The sequence below is a fragment of the Podarcis vaucheri genome (assembly GCF_965113315.1).
Source record: "Podarcis vaucheri genome assembly, chromosome: 6".
NCBI classification, from domain to species: domain Eukaryota; kingdom Metazoa; phylum Chordata; class Lepidosauria; order Squamata; family Lacertidae; genus Podarcis; species Podarcis vaucheri.
Window position 1 is genome coordinate 52,102,039 of NC_138764.1, and position 19,277 is coordinate 52,121,315.

A 19,277-nucleotide genomic window follows, 5' to 3' on the forward strand; every position below is an offset into this window, starting at 1 on the left:
CAATATACAAAGAATAAAGATAAAAAGTCAATTATATAAATACATTTTGGGGTTTTGAATCTATAGTCAAATAGTGGATCTTATTCTAATTGCCCCGGCTAAAAACCCTGCAATCTTTGCTGTCACCTGCTCATCTTGATCTGCCAAAAGAAAGGACACTGTGACAGTGGCTGGGTGACCCGGAATGGACAATAAAAGAGGGATGATAACCTCATTCCTCGAGTCTTTATAAAGAGTGCAAGCCAGAAGGGCATGCGCCACCAAGTTGAAATGGGTAGGTGGGAAATAGTTGTACCATGGACAAAATTTCCTTATTATGGCCAAGTTGTCCTCTCGCTTAATATCATTTAGGCGCTGACTAATTAGACTGTTTGCTTTACTAAAATCCAGTGTGAGTAGCTGTTGTGGTGATAAACCACAAGAGTGAAGTTTTTGATAGACAATTTTAGTCCAGGCGCTCTTGTGACGATCTTGCAGCACTAGGGATATTAGACCAGGGGGATTTCAGTTTAGGCGAAGCCAATAGTTAAGTGTCCTATGCCATACCCATAATTCTGCCAAGGGAAGATTAGGTGCAATGAGATGGTACAGAGAAAATTTGCCTTAAGAACTTTGATTGGACAGCTTCCGTAGATCCAAGCTGAGTGCCTGTCCAGATCTGAGCCCCATATAATAACTGTGCCAGGGGTTTAGCTTGGAACACTTCTAGGGCTGATAGTGTATGTTTACCACCTTTTTGTGTAGAAAAAGTGTGTCAGAATTTTGATACTCTGGGAAGCTTTTTCTTTTGCACACTTCTGGTGTGCTCCCCATGACCCTGTAGACTGGAAAATAAGGCTGACCTGTTCAATGAGCTGGTTGTCCATGCTCCATCTATGGGCTCTATAGTTTCTTGAGAAAACCATGACTTGGGTTTTCTTGTAATTCACGGCCAGCTGTTCTCTCTGGCAATATCCTGAAAATGCCCACATCAGTCTTTTTAGGCCTACTTTTGTTGGGGTAGAAAGATGGAATCTACTAGAAATGTATTCCCAGTGGCTGGCACCAGTGTTATCCTTTTGTAGCCAGCTTTTCACACAAGGAGTCTTCCCGCTTTCCTCTGCTTGCTTAATACAATGCCCTCCCTTTCTTTTTGAGGCACAGTTCCTTGATTTGGTTCCATTTTCAAAGCCTTCCTGGAAGACAGCATTTCTTCAGCCCAGGGTCAGGGCAAGTGTGAATCTTGTGAACCGTCAATATTTTTCTTGAGATGATAAATGGCCTGCCGATAAACGAAGGCAGCTGCCAGCTCTGTCTGAGAAACACACCTTCATCCCCAGTTTGTCCGTGCCTGGCTTATTTATGTGCCTGCTAACTTTAAACACTTACACCAGACAAACTTAAAGCAGCCTTCTGAGTTATTCCAAAACCGTAATCGCCGTCGTGTGTGAGGCAGATACCAGTCACAAGATTTCTGCAGCTCCAGTGCACACAGAAAGACTCATGCTCACATGGAGCTCTGTGAAATCAGGTAGTTGTGCAGGTAAGGGGCTGCAAATGGTGAGTTTATTTGGGAGGGGTTGGCTTTCAAGCCTCAAATGGGCATGATTTCACCATATAAAAATGTGTTCTGCTAGTAAAGTTTGTGGATATATCTGCAAAGGTGCCCTAAAGGTTTCCCTCTCCACACAGAGTGCAAGTAAAGAGAAAGATACCTAGAAAGGGCATCAGAAATAGTATGGGGAGTTAAGGAGCACCTATAGTGACAGGCCAGCCCAACTTGTGACCACCGAGCCAGATTTAGCTTCCCATCCCTGTATTGTGGCCTCCCATATATATGCATAGCAATCTCTGCCTTCTGTTTGGCAGTTCCAGGCAAAGTGCAAAAGAAATGATCCCCATAGGTTTCTCAAGCCCCGATGAACAGTCCTGTCCTGCATGGCTGGTGATCTGCACTTGGGTTGGTGGGTCATGCATGTCCGATCTAGGAGACTGATTTGGACCCATGGGCTTTGGCGTTCTTGTGGCTTTTCATTTGAAAAGCAATGCCATGTGTCCTGCATCTGGTCAATACAATCTTCGTTTTTCCTTAAGTTTGCCCCTTTTGCAGTATATATGGGTTAGCCTATATGACTTTAAAAAAAGAAAAAGAAAACAGCAGCAGCAGCAGCAGCAGCAGGCAAATAGGGAATTCTGTTGCAAACTACTGGCTTGGTGCATCTTTCTGTATCTCTGCAGTCAAATGCAATCATCCTATAACCCAGGAGATAACTAAGCAGTTTTCCTCTTCCTCCATCACCTTCTTTCCTGGGTGATTCCTAAACAGCATAGATTGCATTTGTCTGTAGTTAAAGTGCCCTCTTGTGGCATAAATGAGATTTTCCTCCTTCCTCCAAATGTCCTTACAGGAGAAATATTTGGATGTTTGCTTTGTTGCTGTGAAATAAAGTCAAGCCACTGCCCCTGCTTTTAAAATCTTTATAGCTTCAGTTTCACTTGGCAGGCAGCGATGGTGGCCAGTAGTTATCATCATGGTGATTCAAGCATTTCTGTAATAGCTGAGGGAAAGAAATTATCCACATTGTAGCTATAATAGGTTGGGATTCATCCTTTTCTTACATACAGAAGACAGTAAATAATCATATTTAGGGTTACAGATGCTGCTGTAAATAGATGAAAGTCTCTGCTCCATTCTTCTCTTTGGGTTATATCCTCATCAGGCATAAACTGGAACACTAGCCTGTCAGACCATGCCAGGATCAGCCTAGTATGTGCATCAGCCTCAATTCATCCCCTTACTGCAGTGTGCTATGCCAAACCATCCCCCGTTAACATCAAGAGTAATTTTGCCAATGATTTCAGTAGCTTCACGGCTTATTGGTTAGAAAAGAGGTGACTGAAGAACAGGCAGGCATTTGTCTTAAACGTTCTCAAAAGTGATCCACACAGAAAGCCAGTTGCAGACACACTTGCTAATGTGAATTCAAGGTTAGCAGTCACTGTAGAAGTATGTAGCTGGATTTAAATGAGGCTTTAATAAAAGGAAGGAGTTAATTGCTTGCTGTTGCAGGTGTTTTCACATTCTCACAATATTTATGGAACGTTTCACACTGCCATTGATTGTAGCTGAAGTTTGTGAGTCAAGTTAGGGATCAGTTGATCTGGACATTTACTTTGTTGTTGCTATAGGAGGCAAAGCTTGGTTTACATTTAGGTTTTTGTTGTATCGAAGGGCATTCTTAAAAGATAACTTCATACTACAAAGTTGTTCTGCAAACCTGATGCAATCTTTCTTTCAGTGTCATCATCTCATTATAGTGGGAAGTTCAGGAACAATCTTTACGGGGGGTGTTTCTGCCATAGGAGGTACAAGGGTTATAGGGTATTTTTAAAGAAAACAACAACAACCCATTTGTTTATAAATGTGTATCATGAACCACCACCTGTACATATGAGGGTGCAGGGACAAGTGCATAGGCAGCAACAGATGATGTTAATCAACTCCAAAGCCAGCCTAGCTCTTGTCACATCAAAATAAATAAATAAAAACGGCTGTTGCTTCCCAGTCAGCATGTTGAGGGAAAACTGGATGGTGACTCAACTCAGGCAGGTGTTTTTGTCCTCAGCTTTTGCATTGCAGCCAGGTTCCTATTAGAGACTGTTTTAGGGAAACAGAGTATACCATACCAAATGTCTCTCCACCTTGTATAGTTGGGAAGCGTGATTCCCAATAACATTGTTGTATATTGCAGTAGTTCACATTCCAGGAACATTCTTTAGATTGGTATAATAGGATCATGTTTACAAATGACCTGTTTGCCACTCAGACTTGTTTACATTTTAACAAGTCCACGGCCAGATTAGGGAGTCTTAACTTCTCTTTCATCTGCCTGTGGCTTGTGAGCAGGTGTAGCATATGGAAACAAGCCACCAGCACTAAGTCACAACCTTGGAGGAAGCAAGGGCAGAGGTAGATCTGAACCAACAACATTCTGGCGTGGAGTTGCTGACAGAGTTCCCATCAGACTAGAGATTTCACAGAGAAATACAAGGATCTGTGACTGGTCTAGGGATTTTAAACTGGAAAATCATCATTAAAGATTAACAGTTTTAGGATGAAACCTGGACATGGCAACCTCTAAATCTTAATGCTGTAAACAGGCATTGAGTCTTTATGCAGCATGCATATATGTTTCCTTGAATCCTATAGGGAATATATGTTCGTCATCACCCAGTGCAGCACACGTGTAATGGACATACTGTCTGTCAGTCCTTAGAGAAATGGTCCGCCCTTTTTTTGTATTCTCTGTTTCAAAATCCTCCAGTGCTGCAATCTGTTCAGTAACTCCCTTCTGGGATTATTTATTGTCAAAACAGCAATCAACAGAGTTTTAAAACCAGCTCAAAAGCTCTCTTGGCGTCCCTTTAGGATAGTTTCCAGGCATCACATTTGTTTGATACCAAAGCTGTTGTAAATCACTCCAAAATGTTCACTGATGTCATCTATTCATCCATAGGTGTTCTTTGGGCCTCCTTCTAACATTGCAGGAGTTGTTCAGGATTTTGTGTGGAAGTGTAACTGAGGTGCCAGTGGTGGGTCTCACGATCGTTAGGTGCCAGGAGCTATGTCAATAGATGATCGTGTTGCAGGGGCATTTCTGAATCACTGCAGAACAAAAAAAGAGAAAGAAATAAAAAAGCAACATTGTAGAGCATAAAATAGTTGAGCATGGAATACTGAAGAACTGATCCCTCCAAGTCATTCTTAGGCAAGACATTTGTCCCTCAGTCTAACAAGGTTGAGTGGTTAAATAAAATAGGATATTTTGCCAACTGCTTTGAAAATAGGGTGCAAAAGAAACCTAAGAAAGGCATTGAGGGAATGCTTATTCTTGGCTATGGTCTTTACACTGTAGTAGAGGGAAAGGTTATACAGTATTCTTTCACAGAGCTGATAGGCCAACAAAGAACTGCTACAGTTAAATAGGCTAATTCACCTGGGATTGGTTCTGCTGTCTGTTGTGGTTGCTTTTCTACCAATGGGGCAATTTTAATTAGCCAGAGTACAACACGAGATCAGCATAATTAAAATCATGTCATTTCATTTCTAGATAACAGTTCAGTGGAAAAGTAGCCCCCCCCCCCGCTACTGCCCTGCTGTAGGTTAATGGGCAAATTCATTTCAACCGCCTTCTACCTCTTGTTTAGTCTTTTCTGCTTAGGGCCACACCTCAACTGTTACATACCCATTGTGCTTTCAGCGCATTCACTGGGATGAGTCTCCCTTTCATTTGGTATGGTGTTTATTGTGATAGACATGCTGAAATCATGTTGGCTGTGCAAAGTGTTAAACAGCCCTTTGGCAGTCAGCATCAGTACCACAGAAGCACTAGTGAAACAGGACACAAACCTCTCCCTTCTTCCACGTAGAAAACTCTTGCCTGTGTGAACTCAGTCTCATGCCAGTCCAGTTCACAGACCGCCTTCCCCGAAAGAATCAAGTGAAGCAGGCCTCTGCATCTTCCAGGCAGTCCCCCATAAGGTCTGGCTCAGATGGGATTATTTGCAAAGAGGGACCCTATGCCCCCCTATTTCATGCAAATGTATGAACCAGAGCTGAGTTGCTTACATACCCTGTATCCTCACAATGCATACATAAGGTGTGAATCAATAAAAAAAACTGGTTGGGTGAGATGTGAGGAGGTGAACGATGCAAGCATATTGTCAAACCAATAGGAGTCCTTCATTTTTAGAAGCTACTCCTGCTGGTGCCATTTTTAATAAAGGAAACTTACTGGAATAGAACATAAATCAATGGGCCTCTTACTGGGATGGCTCTTTTCAAACACCTGCTTGTAAATTAAAAATGAATAGAAACAAAATGCAGCCACCCAGCATCAGGAAACCAAAAGCAGCCACGCAGTTTAGATGTGTTGTTTCCCGAAAGAGTAAAACCAGAGAATGCTGTAGAAATGTAGCAATAATGATATTTTTAAAAACCCACCAAAAACCAGAGCTCAGGCCAATGTTTTAAGAATGCTGAGCGCATGTTGTTTTTGTGAGCCTGTAATAGCACCACTTATATCTAAAACAGTATGTGTTCCATAAAAAGGGCTGAGTAAATACTGATATAAAGCAGTGCATGGTAAGCTCCAGCCAAAGAAGGTAACAGGGGAATGTGATCAAGCAGTAGGCTACTTTTCAGATAGTCTGCTCTTGGAACCCCATGAAGCCAATCACTAGTGCCTGGTACATGTTAAATCTATATTAAAATTTTGATGAAGAAATTGGGTTGGGGTTCATACATAACACATTTGTACCCTGTGGGGACAGACCTTTATCATTGCTGGTGCAGTTGCCCACCCGCCTCAAATGATGCCTAAATTGATATCCATGCATGCTGTAACTAGTGGATTAGCAGGGTCATTCCTCAATTGTGGTTCCAGGGTATGGTGTGAAATCTTGCTGCCTCTGCTTCTCGCATGGAAAGAAGATGGGATGTAAATTGTTTAAAATAAATTTATAATGACACATATTCCTATAGGCTTGGAGGCTGATCTGAGCCTGTTGAGACAGAAGGTTGCACAACACCTTCTGCCAAAATAAAGGTTTCTTCCCCTTCCCCTCCATCAAAAATTGGCAAAACTTCTTTCTGACATTCTCTTAAAAGTATCCTGCTAAATTTAAGCAAATAGATGTCCTTTTCAGAAAAAAGTGGTCCCATCATCATTTTCAAACTGAGTTATTTTTGATTTCTTCATTGAGTAGGAGGGTAAATGGTTATGTGCTCCTGGGGGCAAATGCAATCATATCTAATAGATTTAAAGGAGGGGGGGGTGTTATGCTGAATAATGAAGTTAACAGACACCAGGTTTCCATCCTGAGCTGCACAGTGCTTTGTCCATCTTAAACTGTTTCCTAAAAGTCCCAGCTTCTGTTTAATGCAATCACTTTTATGCTTTATGTTCTCTTCTGTATTTCTTGACATGATCTAGTCATTTGGCCTGTTAAAAACAAAACAGCCCCCCCACCACCACCTCAACCCACTGCAGGGAACAAAGTGGTCTCTGTTGGTGAAACTGAGAACAATCCCTAGGGCTGTTTTTATTTATGGTTGCCTTAGCTGGGCTGACGAGATCAAGATGTCCTGATCTACTGAGATCTCTAGACCATCTTGCTCTGCTCGGCAAGAGTCTAAATAGTGTCGCTTCAATGAATTACCTGTGCTCTTTCATGGTGGCAACAACTTTTCTACAGCTGCAGGTCACACTTTTGTGACTGTGTGGTATAAACTAGGCCTCATCGTGGAATTGTAATAAATCTCCTGCATGTTGAGCTGGCAATGTAACCCTTTCAGGAGCCAACTGTTCATTGCAAACTGGACAGCAAGCAGTGATAAAAGGAAATCGGTTAGGGGGCAGAGACATTCCTTTCCCCCCTGCTGGGTCTGCCAGTTAACCCTGCCAGGAACCAGAAAACCAGGCTAGAGGTGTCAATGGAAAATGAGCTAGGGGAGGAGGGAAAACATTGCAGAAGTCAGAACAGTTTCCTAGCAAATCTACTTGACTCCTGCTCTGACTGGGGATGAGGACCCTCAACAGCCTGAGCTGCATTAACAGGAACAGCATGATACAATTTGCAAACTCTTCTACACTTTGGAAACTGCTGGGGGGGGGGGAGAGAGAGACACAAATACAGAACAGCCCCTGATGGAATCTGATTGTATTTTATATGGGTGCTGTGTTTGTTTCTTAAGAGCCTCGTGGATTTATGTGGCATGTTTATAAGAAACTAAGGATCTGTGTGTCGGTGCTACTCAAGTGGGGTCAGAATGTAAGCAAAACCCCTGCTCTTCCTTATTGCAACCTACAAAAAAGATTTGTGCATCCTCTTCCCTCCTCATTCTGGTACTCGTTTCTTTCTGGAATTACCTTGTTTCTAACCGGTGTTGTTTCTAGCTCCATACCACAAAGTGTTTAACGTATTACCACTTCCCATCACAGAAGTGTGTGAATGGCATCAGGGCATGCATGCTTATTTGTTGGGATGTAGTACAGTGGGTTTGTTGCGTGAGAGAACTAGTGCTTTGATTTCTTCTTAATATGGAACTGGGTCCATCAGGGCCTATGGGGAGTCCATGGGAACCGCAGGGGAAGTGCTGTACAAGATATTTGTGTTTGACCTTGACGTTTACAAGGGCATGCATCTCTAGCCTGTATGAAGTATATCAGATGCAGCCACAAGCATGTGTGAAATGGGCAAGGGCTAATGTACAGATTTAACATTAAAAGCCCCAAGACGTACTACTGTGTTTCACTGTGTTTAAAGAATATAATGAACCTGGTCCCTAATATTCTGTTAGTATTTTCCCTGTTAATCTACAGCACAAGTAATCATAGGCCTGCAACCAGGGCTTCCAGAAAACTCTTACTCTTAGGTGGCATTCCATCATATCTCCCTAAAACATACAGAGCAGCTCTTGTTTCAAAGCACCCCGGGCCCATTAAACTACCTGGAACTAATGCTGCTGCTACAGGGTGATTTGTTTCTGAGATTTCCTTCTGACAGGCCCCTAACTTGGATCATATACTGGCTGATCTTGATGACCTTTGATGCAAAGACTCCAGATCTAAAGAGCAGTGAAAGCCCAGAGCGAAGTACACCTTCAGACTCCAGCCATAGACAGTTAATGTTCCTTCTAGGAGGCCGTGAAATCAATCTTCCAGGTCAATATGTGGCCTGCCTCAGCATTATGTTTATGCATTTCTGACAGAGCTGGTTGCAGCCTCACTTGCATTGGTGAACCTTTCATTGTTTTAGCGGATTTCAGCTCATACCTCTTTGAACATTTCATTGCCAATATGCAGTCTTCTGTCACCCAGCTGCAACAGTGAAACCAACACTCTCTTCTATAGATTTCAAGGGCACAATGTTCTACTGCTTACTCTTAGACCAGGAAAGGAGAAGTAACTATCAATCTGTCTTTCTTCCCTGTAGTGCACTAGGAAATTATCACAGTGTTTGTTAAGCACTATGACTCAAATGAATCAGGAAGCTCAGCCCTTAACAGCCTGTGGCTTCATCTGGTATCCTCTGCCTCACCCACAGTAGTGGTCCAGCCTTCATCATGTTCTCCACAACTGCTAGTCTGCTACACTACCTCTTATTAATGAGAAGCTGCATCTGTGCCCCAGAGTTAAGGGGACAGTAGGATTCCAGGCATTTTGAACCACCAAAAGTTTGGTTGCTGGTCAGAACCAGAAATATAGACACTCATCAAGATGTTGCTAATTGTCAACCACTGCATTTTGAGCTTCCAAATTGTTGAAAGCGAACGTAGTTATATCTTTTGTTATCTAGTGTTGCCGAGAACTCAGTTAAACTGAAACTCTGCACTTGCCCGGATACTGTGTGTGCATTTTAGCTCTGCTCTGAGCAGCGCACCTGGTGCCATTGTGGTGAATCAGAGAAAGTGATTATTGTTCAGATTTAAGCACATCCCAGTTTAGCAGTAAGCTAAAGAAAGTCCCCAACAACAACAGTACTTGAGATTGAACTGTGCAAGGGTCTGAAGACATATGCTCAAGCCTAATTAGTTGCTGGAACTTTTGCCACTAAACTCTTATTCAATTATCAATTAACTCTAGGAAAGTAACAATAGGGCATCCTCCAGCAAGCATCTTCTCCCACTAATTGGATTATATTCCTTTGGAAACATCCCCACCTTTCCCAATAAGGGACATCTCAGTCACCTGGGCTGTGAGTTTTGATTAACCAGAGCTCTCTCATGACCTCCCTGCCTCTCTCTGGCAGGAAAATTGTATTGTGATGTTTATTGACAGCTATATCCTTGGCATTCAATGCCCCTTCCTTCCAGCCCTGTCCTTAATGAGATCACTCTTTGTGTTACAGCTATGCCCATCAAGAAGTTTCTTTCTTACAACTAACTGGTCACCTCTCATTCTCCACTATGACCAATCTTTCTCCACTGAAGCTGTCCCATGTCTCTCTCCTATTCATTCAGCTTTTTGAAATCCTCCAGGACGCTCTTCCACATCATCCAACTCTCTGACACCATGGATGCCATTGGGAGTCAGACTACTTCTTCAGCTTACCTGGATCACAAATCTTGCATCCTTTCTGCCTCCCTGCTTCTTAGCCATGCCCATTTCCTCCTCTTACATTAGTCAGGACCCCTGCAGGAAGCACAAGCCAGTGTTACCCTGAAAGGAAGCCTTTTCATGGAACCTAGGGTAGGGAGAGGATTTATCTCAGTGGGAATTTATGAAACCTAGCCTACCTTGAGCCACCCCATCAACACTTGAGACTAGAAAATATTTTCTGCTTGTTTACTGAAAGCTCACAAGCTTGCTGTTAATGATGTCCAGGCGGATTAGCCTCAAATAATTTGTGCTTAGTTTTTGCCGAGAGTCCAAGACCCAGCCCTGACCTTGCACCCGCAGGTCACAGTAAAACTCTGAAAGCAATAAAACTCTTTACTCCCCCTTCCTTGGGACAGGTAATTATTAATGTCTTCCTACTACCTCTATCTTGCTCATTCCCATAATCTTGCTGCTCTAAAGTCCTGTGATTTGCATTTGAGCTTTCCCCATAGTACCTTTTCCCTGCCCATCTTTACCCGATATAAGGCAGTTTATCTGCTTCTTTTTAGCTTTGTAACAGGAAATGTTTGCACTTATGGTTTGGGCAATGTGAGTTTGAGTAGCTTCTGTGACAACATGGATAAGATACAGGTTTGTGAGTTGTATGTATGTATAGGAACATGAGCAAATCTAGTAGCACAAGTGTTTGCTTGAATCTTGTCATGATTTTGATCTTGTGCGTGTCATGAATTTGGTCCCAAAAGTTAAATACAATGTATACAATTAATATTGTAATGATTTAAGAGGTGACTTTCAATGTGACTGTCAGTCCTCTCTCTCTCTCTCTCTCTCTCTCTCTCTCTCAAATTTCCTATGAACTCCACCAGAGGGGTCCACTATCAGTAGCAATCAAATTTTAATAATTAGGCAATAATTTCCTAAATACCTTCTTATTAGTTATAGTTAACGGGTGCTGAAAATAAGCACCCTGAGATTGCCTCACAAAGTGAAAATTTCATATTTGTAGTTGTAGATGTGTGTGAGGAATAAATAGAGGATTAAATAGACTCATAGATATTACAGGTTCAGTTCCAGACCAGCACAATAAAGTGAATATTGTACTAAAGTGAGTTACAATGGTTTCCCAGTGCATTTAGTTATGTTGACACTATAGAGTTGCTTATTAAGCCATGACCCGCTGGCTGCAGGAATGGGAAGGGAAAACCCTCCTCCAACCCTAACCAGCTCCACTCCTGTGGCAAGAAGAGGCTTCCTTCTCCTGGAAGCAGCTGGGCTGCCTGCCTGCAGCTGTACCCACAACCTCCTCCGAAGCAGCAATGTAGGTGAAATACAATAAAACAGGGTGTTCCTGTAATAAGTTTCCAAGCAGTTATTGCTGATTCAAATACGCAAAAGAAGTGATGACTTGTCCAAAGTATTGACAGTTAAACCAATTGCATGGAATGAGGCATGATGATGGGGAAGAATATGTTCTGATTACAGAGTAGTTAAACCAGAATGCAAATGACCTTTGCAGCAATGGTATGGCATATTACTCTAATGAACATAATCACCATATTTGCCATATTTGCAATATACATGTGGATATATCCATAGAACTAAACAGGTATGTTTCATACATCCCTGATTTTAAATACCTTAAAATTTCATTGTATAATTCGGACAAAACTGAAGGTAGTTTTTTCCCCCTACGCCAGTACAGAAACCACTTGTGCTATTTACCACCTGCTCTCTAAGTTAGCAATTTATGACCTGCTCTCTAGGTGTACTTTCCATTGTTTCTTTCTTTATCAAGGTGTTAAGCAAGTCTCTTGAAATCTGCCAATGGCCACTTGCCCTTGGACTAGTAGGATTACTGGGGGTGGGAATTCGGATTCAACACTGACTTAACAGTGGTCTTGCAGAGATCTCTCTACTATTTGACTTGTGCTTCAAGTGGTTTAATGCACAGAGAAGGTCTGAAAGCTTGAGTTGATTTGTTTTTAAAGGGGTCACGCACTGGGATTTTATTTGATACAGTACATCTGTGTCTAGCCCTTTATATTACATTTCCTTTCACAGGTCTTCTTTACAGTGGCTTAGGACTTTTTATTCATTTAGTCACTCTAATGCTGGTGTCAACAGATGCTTATTGCTTCACTGGAACTTACAGAACAAATGTTGTTTTAAATGGAGACACCCTTTAATTGTGCTATAAAGTTGGTGGTCAAGGTAGGACCTTGTATTTTATCCTCAATGTCCTCCTTTTTTACTCAGTTTAGGCACTGCTTTTTCTCCTATTGTAGTTGCAACTATTCCTTGTGCCTTCTATGGTAATTCTGGTGTGTGTTGTGCTTCCCAATGTCTGTATCATTAACCTAGACCAGGGATGAAGAACCGCAGGCCTGCAGGGCTTCTCTATCCAGCCCTTTGTACTCCCAGGACACAAACCCCTCCCCAACCTTGCTTTCCATTCTTCTCGAGTGTTTGTGCTTTCCTGAATGGATGGAGAGGGTGTGGCTGTGTGTGTGTGTAGAAACTAGCCTACAGAACACAGGTAAAATTCATATTCATTCCTCTGCCCACCTTTGCCTTTGGCTCTACCCACCCTTGGCATTTAGCTTCTGGAAGGATCCTCAGAAAGAAAAGCGGGTCTTGGGCTGAAAAACATCCCCACTCCTTTTCTATACCATGCTGTTATGGATGCTGTCTGCTCAAACCTTTTTTGCTTGACATTGCTTGCTAATGTGCCGAACGTCTGACAGGTGTTTCCTAATGGAGCCAATGGCTAGGAAGCAGGGCCAGCCCAAAGCATTCACCGTTTAGAGTGGAAGCAGATGGTGCCCCATCCCCTCCGTTCACACAAACAAATGGAGACAGCGGGTAACAATAATAGGAAGGCGAATGCCAACTTTAGCTTCCCCAACTCTTCTTTACTGCATCTGCTTCTGCACCTGTGGAGAACAGCAGCCTGTTGAGGAGCCAGAAGGTGGAGCCAGAAAGTGGGTTGGTCCTTTGGGTTAGGATGAGGGCGAGGAAACTCCCATTGGCAATTGTTTGTGAATGGGCTTGCTCCTAGGTCAAAGATGGAGGGGTGAGTCAACCTGACTTCTAAGTGAGAGGTAGATGCTGGAGAACTGCCTTTGTGGTGAGAGAATGAATGCAGCTCACTAGTGCACAAAGTGTGGATGATGGGGTGCCTAATGTTTGCTATTTTGTATTATATTTGCTTTTGTATTAATCTGTTCACTGTTTGGGGGACCTTTGAGCCAAACAGTGGCATATAGACAAACCAATGAATGAATGAAAGCCAAAGTGTGTAATAACCAAGGCCAGCCAAGTTATTTAGTACCTGAGTCAGGAAATCCCGCAAGCACCTCCTTCCCTCCCTAGTAGTAAAAGTAAAGTAGAAACAAATTAAATAGCAAACCATTTATTGCCCTTTCATGATGCCTGAAATCAGGGGTCTGACATGGCTCTCTCACTCAGCCTAATGGCAGTGATTCTTGTTTTGCATTCTGAACGGGAAAGATCACTCTGGAATGTATGGAATATGAAAAGCATCAGAGTTCAGGGGAAATGACATCTACACATGGCCCAGCTAAGGAGACCCAATTAACTGGCAGACCTGTAGGCTATACTTTCCCTTTCCCACCTCTAAGCCATGTAGATACATTCTAAATGAACCCAGAAGCATAAATTAAGACAAAGGCCCATAAATGTAGGCATACCCATACTGAAAGGATACTTTCAATGTATATCCATCCATCAGCAATCATCATGGTGGGAATGAAAACCCCTCAACCTGGTCTCCAGCTAATCTCTGGCTATTCTTGCCATTTCATTTAGGGGTCCCCAGCATGGACCCCATGGGCACCGTAACACCCCCAGACATTCTCCTTGACACCCACCAAGGCATCCTGTCACTTCCTCCCCCCCTTTTTAGTTGAGGCTTATGGGCTTCTTATTGTTGCTTGTTTGGGGGTGCTGTCTGCTTTTTAAAATTTGTGTGACATTTGTCTGGGGGAGATATAGGTATTTTGCCTGTTTACAGGAGGGGCCAGTTTTGAGCAGGATAGTAATGGAGTTTTTACTATTCAAATACATCTATTGGCAAATATATTTTTCAATTCATTCCTTTTTACTTAGAAGAAAAGTTGAGCAGGTGAAAGTTATTTCTGCAGTTCTGCTTTCCTATTCCTTATGTGAAAATGCATCTTTTGGTTGTGCTATGTGAAGAAAGAGCCTCTTCCCCCCTTTATCTGCTCTGGATGTTGCAAACTTACTGCTGCTGAGATCCCAGGAAAGTCCTATTCTGTCATCTGCTTTTGTTAAGAAATAAAATGCATTGCTTTTGCATTTGTCAACATTAAGCCTCATTTGCTGTGCATCAGCCAAGCAACGTGGCTGGGAGAAGGAGACTCTAACATTTCTATGCTGGCTTTTCTTTCTTCTTCTGGTCTCCCCCCTCCTGCTGCATCCACTCGGATGCCCAATTCCATGTTGTCAGCAGACTTAACCAGTTTTCAGTCAGCTTCTCAGAGCCATTTATATAAATTAGGCCTAGCAGGGGCTCCCAGAATCGCACAGCAACAAACATTACTTTGCATTTGTTGACTTTAATTTTCACATTGCCGTATGTTGACCCAGTTCCGGAGTAGCTGTAAATCGTGGGTTGCTTTTTGGCTGTGTTTTCTCAGCCCTGCCAGTGAATTTGGGAAGCCTAAAAATTCTGTCTCCCCAAGTCATTTGCATAACCTAAAAACGGCAGCGGGAAAGTCATATGCACTGACCTAATTTAGCTACTTCGGCCATTTCATCTCCTTTCTGTTCCACTGCCTGATCTGTAGCCATTCTCACTGCTGCTTTCCACTAAATTTGTCACTTTCTCTGGGGAATTTAGCTAAGCTGCCTACAAAACCTGGCTGAGTTGCTATAAGGGCAAATAGTACTTTAGCAGTTTAAATGGGATAGAAGGATCAGAGACTTAACAGAATTTCTAGAATATTTGCTTTATTTACAAATCTACAAGTAGATAAAGGGAGGCAAAGAGGCAAGTGAGAGATCCTCTCCCAGAGAGGATCAGGACAACCCTCCAGCTTTGTGCTTCCTCCAAGCACCTTGGTTACAGATCATTCATCATGATTTGTTTTCAGGAAGATTAGATGACACTGGTTACTTACTAAGAATTCATTCTGATTTGTTTCCAGGGAGGGTAGATGATATTATGTCAAGCAAATGTTATTCCACACTTTCCAGTGCATCACCTTTCTTATCGCAAAAAGTCTGATTTTTTTTTTAGATGTGTAGGTTGCTCTCCCCCATATCCATTTTAATTGCACAGCCTTAATTTTCCAGTATGTGACTGAATCCCACCTGAAAATATTAACACTCTTGTTAGTAACTCCCATTTCTCTCTCCCCCCCATTTCCAGCAGCAAATATTACTGTTTCTCTTAGATTTATTTATATTTTCTCTTTTAAAAAACTATACATTGTCTTATTGCAAACCAAACATCAAGTGGGGGTATGGGTGGGTGGGTGTGTATGCATGCTGGATACTAACCTCTGCCTCCCCTAGCCCTTGGGTTTGTTTGTGTAGAGTTTTTTTGTTTGTTTGTTTGCTATTTCTGCAAACCCAGGGGTACACACAAGCTTGCTGATACCTCTTGGATAGGTCTTGTGCCATTACATAAGCTTTGACAGTCACCTCTGTCAAATATCAGAAAGATATCTGCCATAGATCATGTATGTGTGCACGAACACATATACAAAGTGCTTCTATGTTTTAGGGAGAGGTCCTGAGATTTTTTTCTCCCCCACTCCTCCACTGTTTTCCCCAATGCTTTGATTTGGAGCTGGGTTTCTGCGATTCAGTTTGACTAGTTCATTTCTCCTGGGAAAGGCAGGTTTGGTTGCCTTTCAGTACAGGAGAAAAGGTGAGGTCTTTTCTGTTAGCGTGAATATGAAAGAAAAGCCTAAAGAGAAGAAATGCCCATTCGAAGGGCAGAAAGTCACAGCATTTCTGCTGCTACTTTCCGGGAACAAAAATAGCAAGAGCAGGTCCCAGCTGCTGGCCACTGTGGGTTTGAAAAGGTTATCAAGACATTATAGCATATAAACAGCAGAGCTATTAGCTCTGAGCTGTGAAAAGTTTCTAACCTTCACAGCGAAAACCTTAAATTATTTTTGAAGTGTTAATGAAAGTCAGCTCTCCAAAGATGGATGTGGAGCAAGGAATTGCATCAGACAAATGGCAAGTAATGTATTAATAGTTATTGCTTCAGAAGGCCCTGAGGGGGGGGGGGGTCTGAGGTGGCTGAAAGTCAGCCACCTTCATATGAATCTCTCCCGTGAAAAAAAGAAAATCCTGGGTGTAATATTGATCATGCCCAACCAACTAGGAGGTATTCCTCCTCCAATGGTTCCAGGCAAGAAAATCATAAAAGAGCTCCAACTTTCTGGCTGTGATGTTACATTATGTCCCATGGCGTCTTGGCTCATCCTGCAAGCTGCAGCAAAAGGGGGAGGAGGTCAGTAGGAGAAGGAGTTCAGCACAGTCAAAGGAAAAGCAAGATTGACTCAATTTCTCTTCACATTCAGATTTCATTTCCACAGGATTGGTCTCAGCGAAAAACCATGGGGGGGTGTCAGTGGTTTATTCCCTCAGGGTTAGGGGAGACTTCATGTTCCAATAACTACAGTGGTACCTTGGGTTACAGACGCTTCAGGTTACAGACACTTCAGGTTACAGACTCAGAACCCAGAAATAATAGCTCAGGTTAAGAACTTTACTTCAGGATGAGAACAGAAATTGCGTGGCGGCAGTGGGAGGCCCCATTAGCTAAAGTGGTACCTCAGGTTAAGAACAATTTCAGGTTAAGAACGGACCTCCAGAACGAATTAAGTTATTAACCCAGAGTACCACTGTACTGCTTTGGTCCACTGCTAATAACCCCATGGAGAAATATTATCAGGTATAGCTCAGTACAGCACAAGACTCTTACCCTCAGGTTTGTGGGTTCAAGCCTCATGTTGGTCAAAAGATTCCTGCATTGCAGGGGATTGGACCAGATGGCCGTCATGGGCCCTTTCAACTTTACAATTCTGTGATTCCATTATCTGAACAACACCATGAGCTAATCACAGGCTTTGCTTTTAGCAAGCATTTGGATAAAGTATATGCATTATTATTGAGCATTTGAGTCTGTCTTGGCACTGTCCTTTCCCAAGACAGTGTAATATAGTGGCTAAAGTGCTGGACTTAGACCAAAGTTATCTGGATTCAAATTCCTGCTCGGCCTGAAATTTCTTGTTAACTTTGGGCCAATCTTTACATCTCAGTCTAGCATACTGAACTTTTAGTTCAGGGATTGCCAAACTGGTGCCATGATGCCTACGTAGATAGGGTCCTAAAACTTCCTAGAAAAAAGTTATGCAGCAAAATGTGCAAGTACCCTGTATGAGGTTCATATTGCCTCATACATCAGAGCAGTTCCTGGCCTTGGAAGAATCCACCCCCTTTTATTCCAATTGGTTGGGCAGTCACAGCTCTCCTCCTTTGGGGGACAGATAAGAAGCAGGGAAGAACTGCTAACTCCCCTCATGGTTTGCCTCCCTACTTTTCTAGCATAGGAAGGCATTTTTATTTGTGGGGTAGTGGTGAGGGGACTGTCTTCCCCCTTTTCTTGCCCCAGAGGGCATTTTGATGAAGGTGGAGAAGCAGGGAGGGGTCTACCTTTCCTCTTTTTTTAGACCTGGAGGCCATTTTGATGGGGGCGGGTAGAGAGAAGAGGCAATGGGGATGCCTGCCCAGCTTGCTTCATCTTAGAATCGGTGAGCTTTCTAAGGGTCCCAGAAAGTGACAGTAAAACCTGTTGATTTTTAGGAGTGCTGTATTAGCCATTTATAGATGCCTTCCCCTCCCTTGCTTCATAGACTGCCTTCCTGCTCTTTTATGCATTTTGATTTAGAGTGGGGGAGGGAGCGGCAAGTGGGATGCCTCCCCCCACCCTTGCCTTGAGTCTTGTCTCTTTGCTTTTCCCTGCCCTGAAGGACATTTCTATTTGGGGCTTTATGCCCTTGGTGTCAGGTGCATCATGTACCCATTCAAAGCAGTCCACAGTCAGCTACCCAAGGTGAGTCACTCTGGGTACATGAGCTGCAGAGCACTTGATTTCCTTTTCTGTCCCCTTTCTGCTGTTTGTTTGGCTAGCTCTTTCTTTCTAGTGAAATTCTCCTCCCACTTTCAATCTCTGTAGCAACAAATGGAATACGGTTCAACTGGTAGCTTGAGCTCTTTCTGCAGATTGGGTTCCTCCTCCCATCCTTTTATTTGCTGGCTGCAATATGTTTTGTGTCATATAGGGGAGGAAAGTAACCTATTTGCCTCTGTAGTGGAAAATGCCTGCTGTATATTCATGGCTGTATATTCAAATCCTTTCGATGTTGTGGCCACTGCAGCAGGTTGAGATGCTCTTTCTTAGTCAACAAGATCCAAATAACACAGGACTTAATGCAAATGGACATCAGGGTGGGGTGGGGAGCAGGGATGTAGGTGGCTACATTAGCCAGGCTGGGTAAGTTCAGTTATATATATAATCATTAAAGTGGCTTCATTAAGAATGTATCTTAAGAGACAGCAACACTACTTGGTGTGGAGTCAGCAATCCAGAAGGAATGGCTTCACAGTGTGAGCCTATGCATGTTTATACAAAAGCAAGTCCCACTGTATTTAGTGATGCTTACTCCCAAGAAGGTGTGTCTAGGATTTCAGTTACAGATAGGTAGCCGTGTTGGTCTGCCATAGTCAAAATAAAAAAATTCCTTCCAGTAGCACCTTAAAGACCAGCTAAGTTAGTTCTTGGTATGAGCTTTCGTGTGCATGTACACTTCTTCAAATACACTGAAACAGAAGTTGCCAGATCCTTCTATATAGTGAGAAGGTGGGGAGGGGTATTACTCAGAAGGGTGGTGGGAATGGGAGATTGGCAGATAGCTGAGATGAGCCTGTTGACGACTCTTAACGACTGCAATAGGTCTTACAGGAAAAGGCAAGGGGTGAGAAGGTGAAAAATGGCTTAGTCATGTATAATGAGATAAGAATCCAATGTCTTTGTTCATACCAGGTCTCTCCATGGTTTTAAGTTTGGTAATGAGTTGCAATTCAGCAGCTTCTCTTTCCAGTCTATTTCTG

General features: G+C 42.8%; 1 protein-coding gene and 1 long non-coding RNA gene across 2 annotated transcripts in view; one reads left to right on the top strand and one right to left on the bottom strand.

The window, feature by feature from the left end:
- LOC309534535 (BEN domain-containing protein 5-like) overlaps positions 1-19,277 on the top strand; it is a 730,363-nt gene that overhangs the window by 681,974 nt on the left and 29,112 nt on the right. The window lies entirely within an intron of this gene.
- Positions 845-19,277, bottom strand: part of LOC309534574 — a 73,930-nt gene continuing 55,497 nt past the window's right edge. The window contains exon 3 of the long non-coding RNA XR_014220789.1: positions 845-4,645. This is a non-coding gene — a long non-coding RNA (uncharacterized lncRNA). The remainder of the gene's footprint in view (positions 4,646-19,277) is intronic.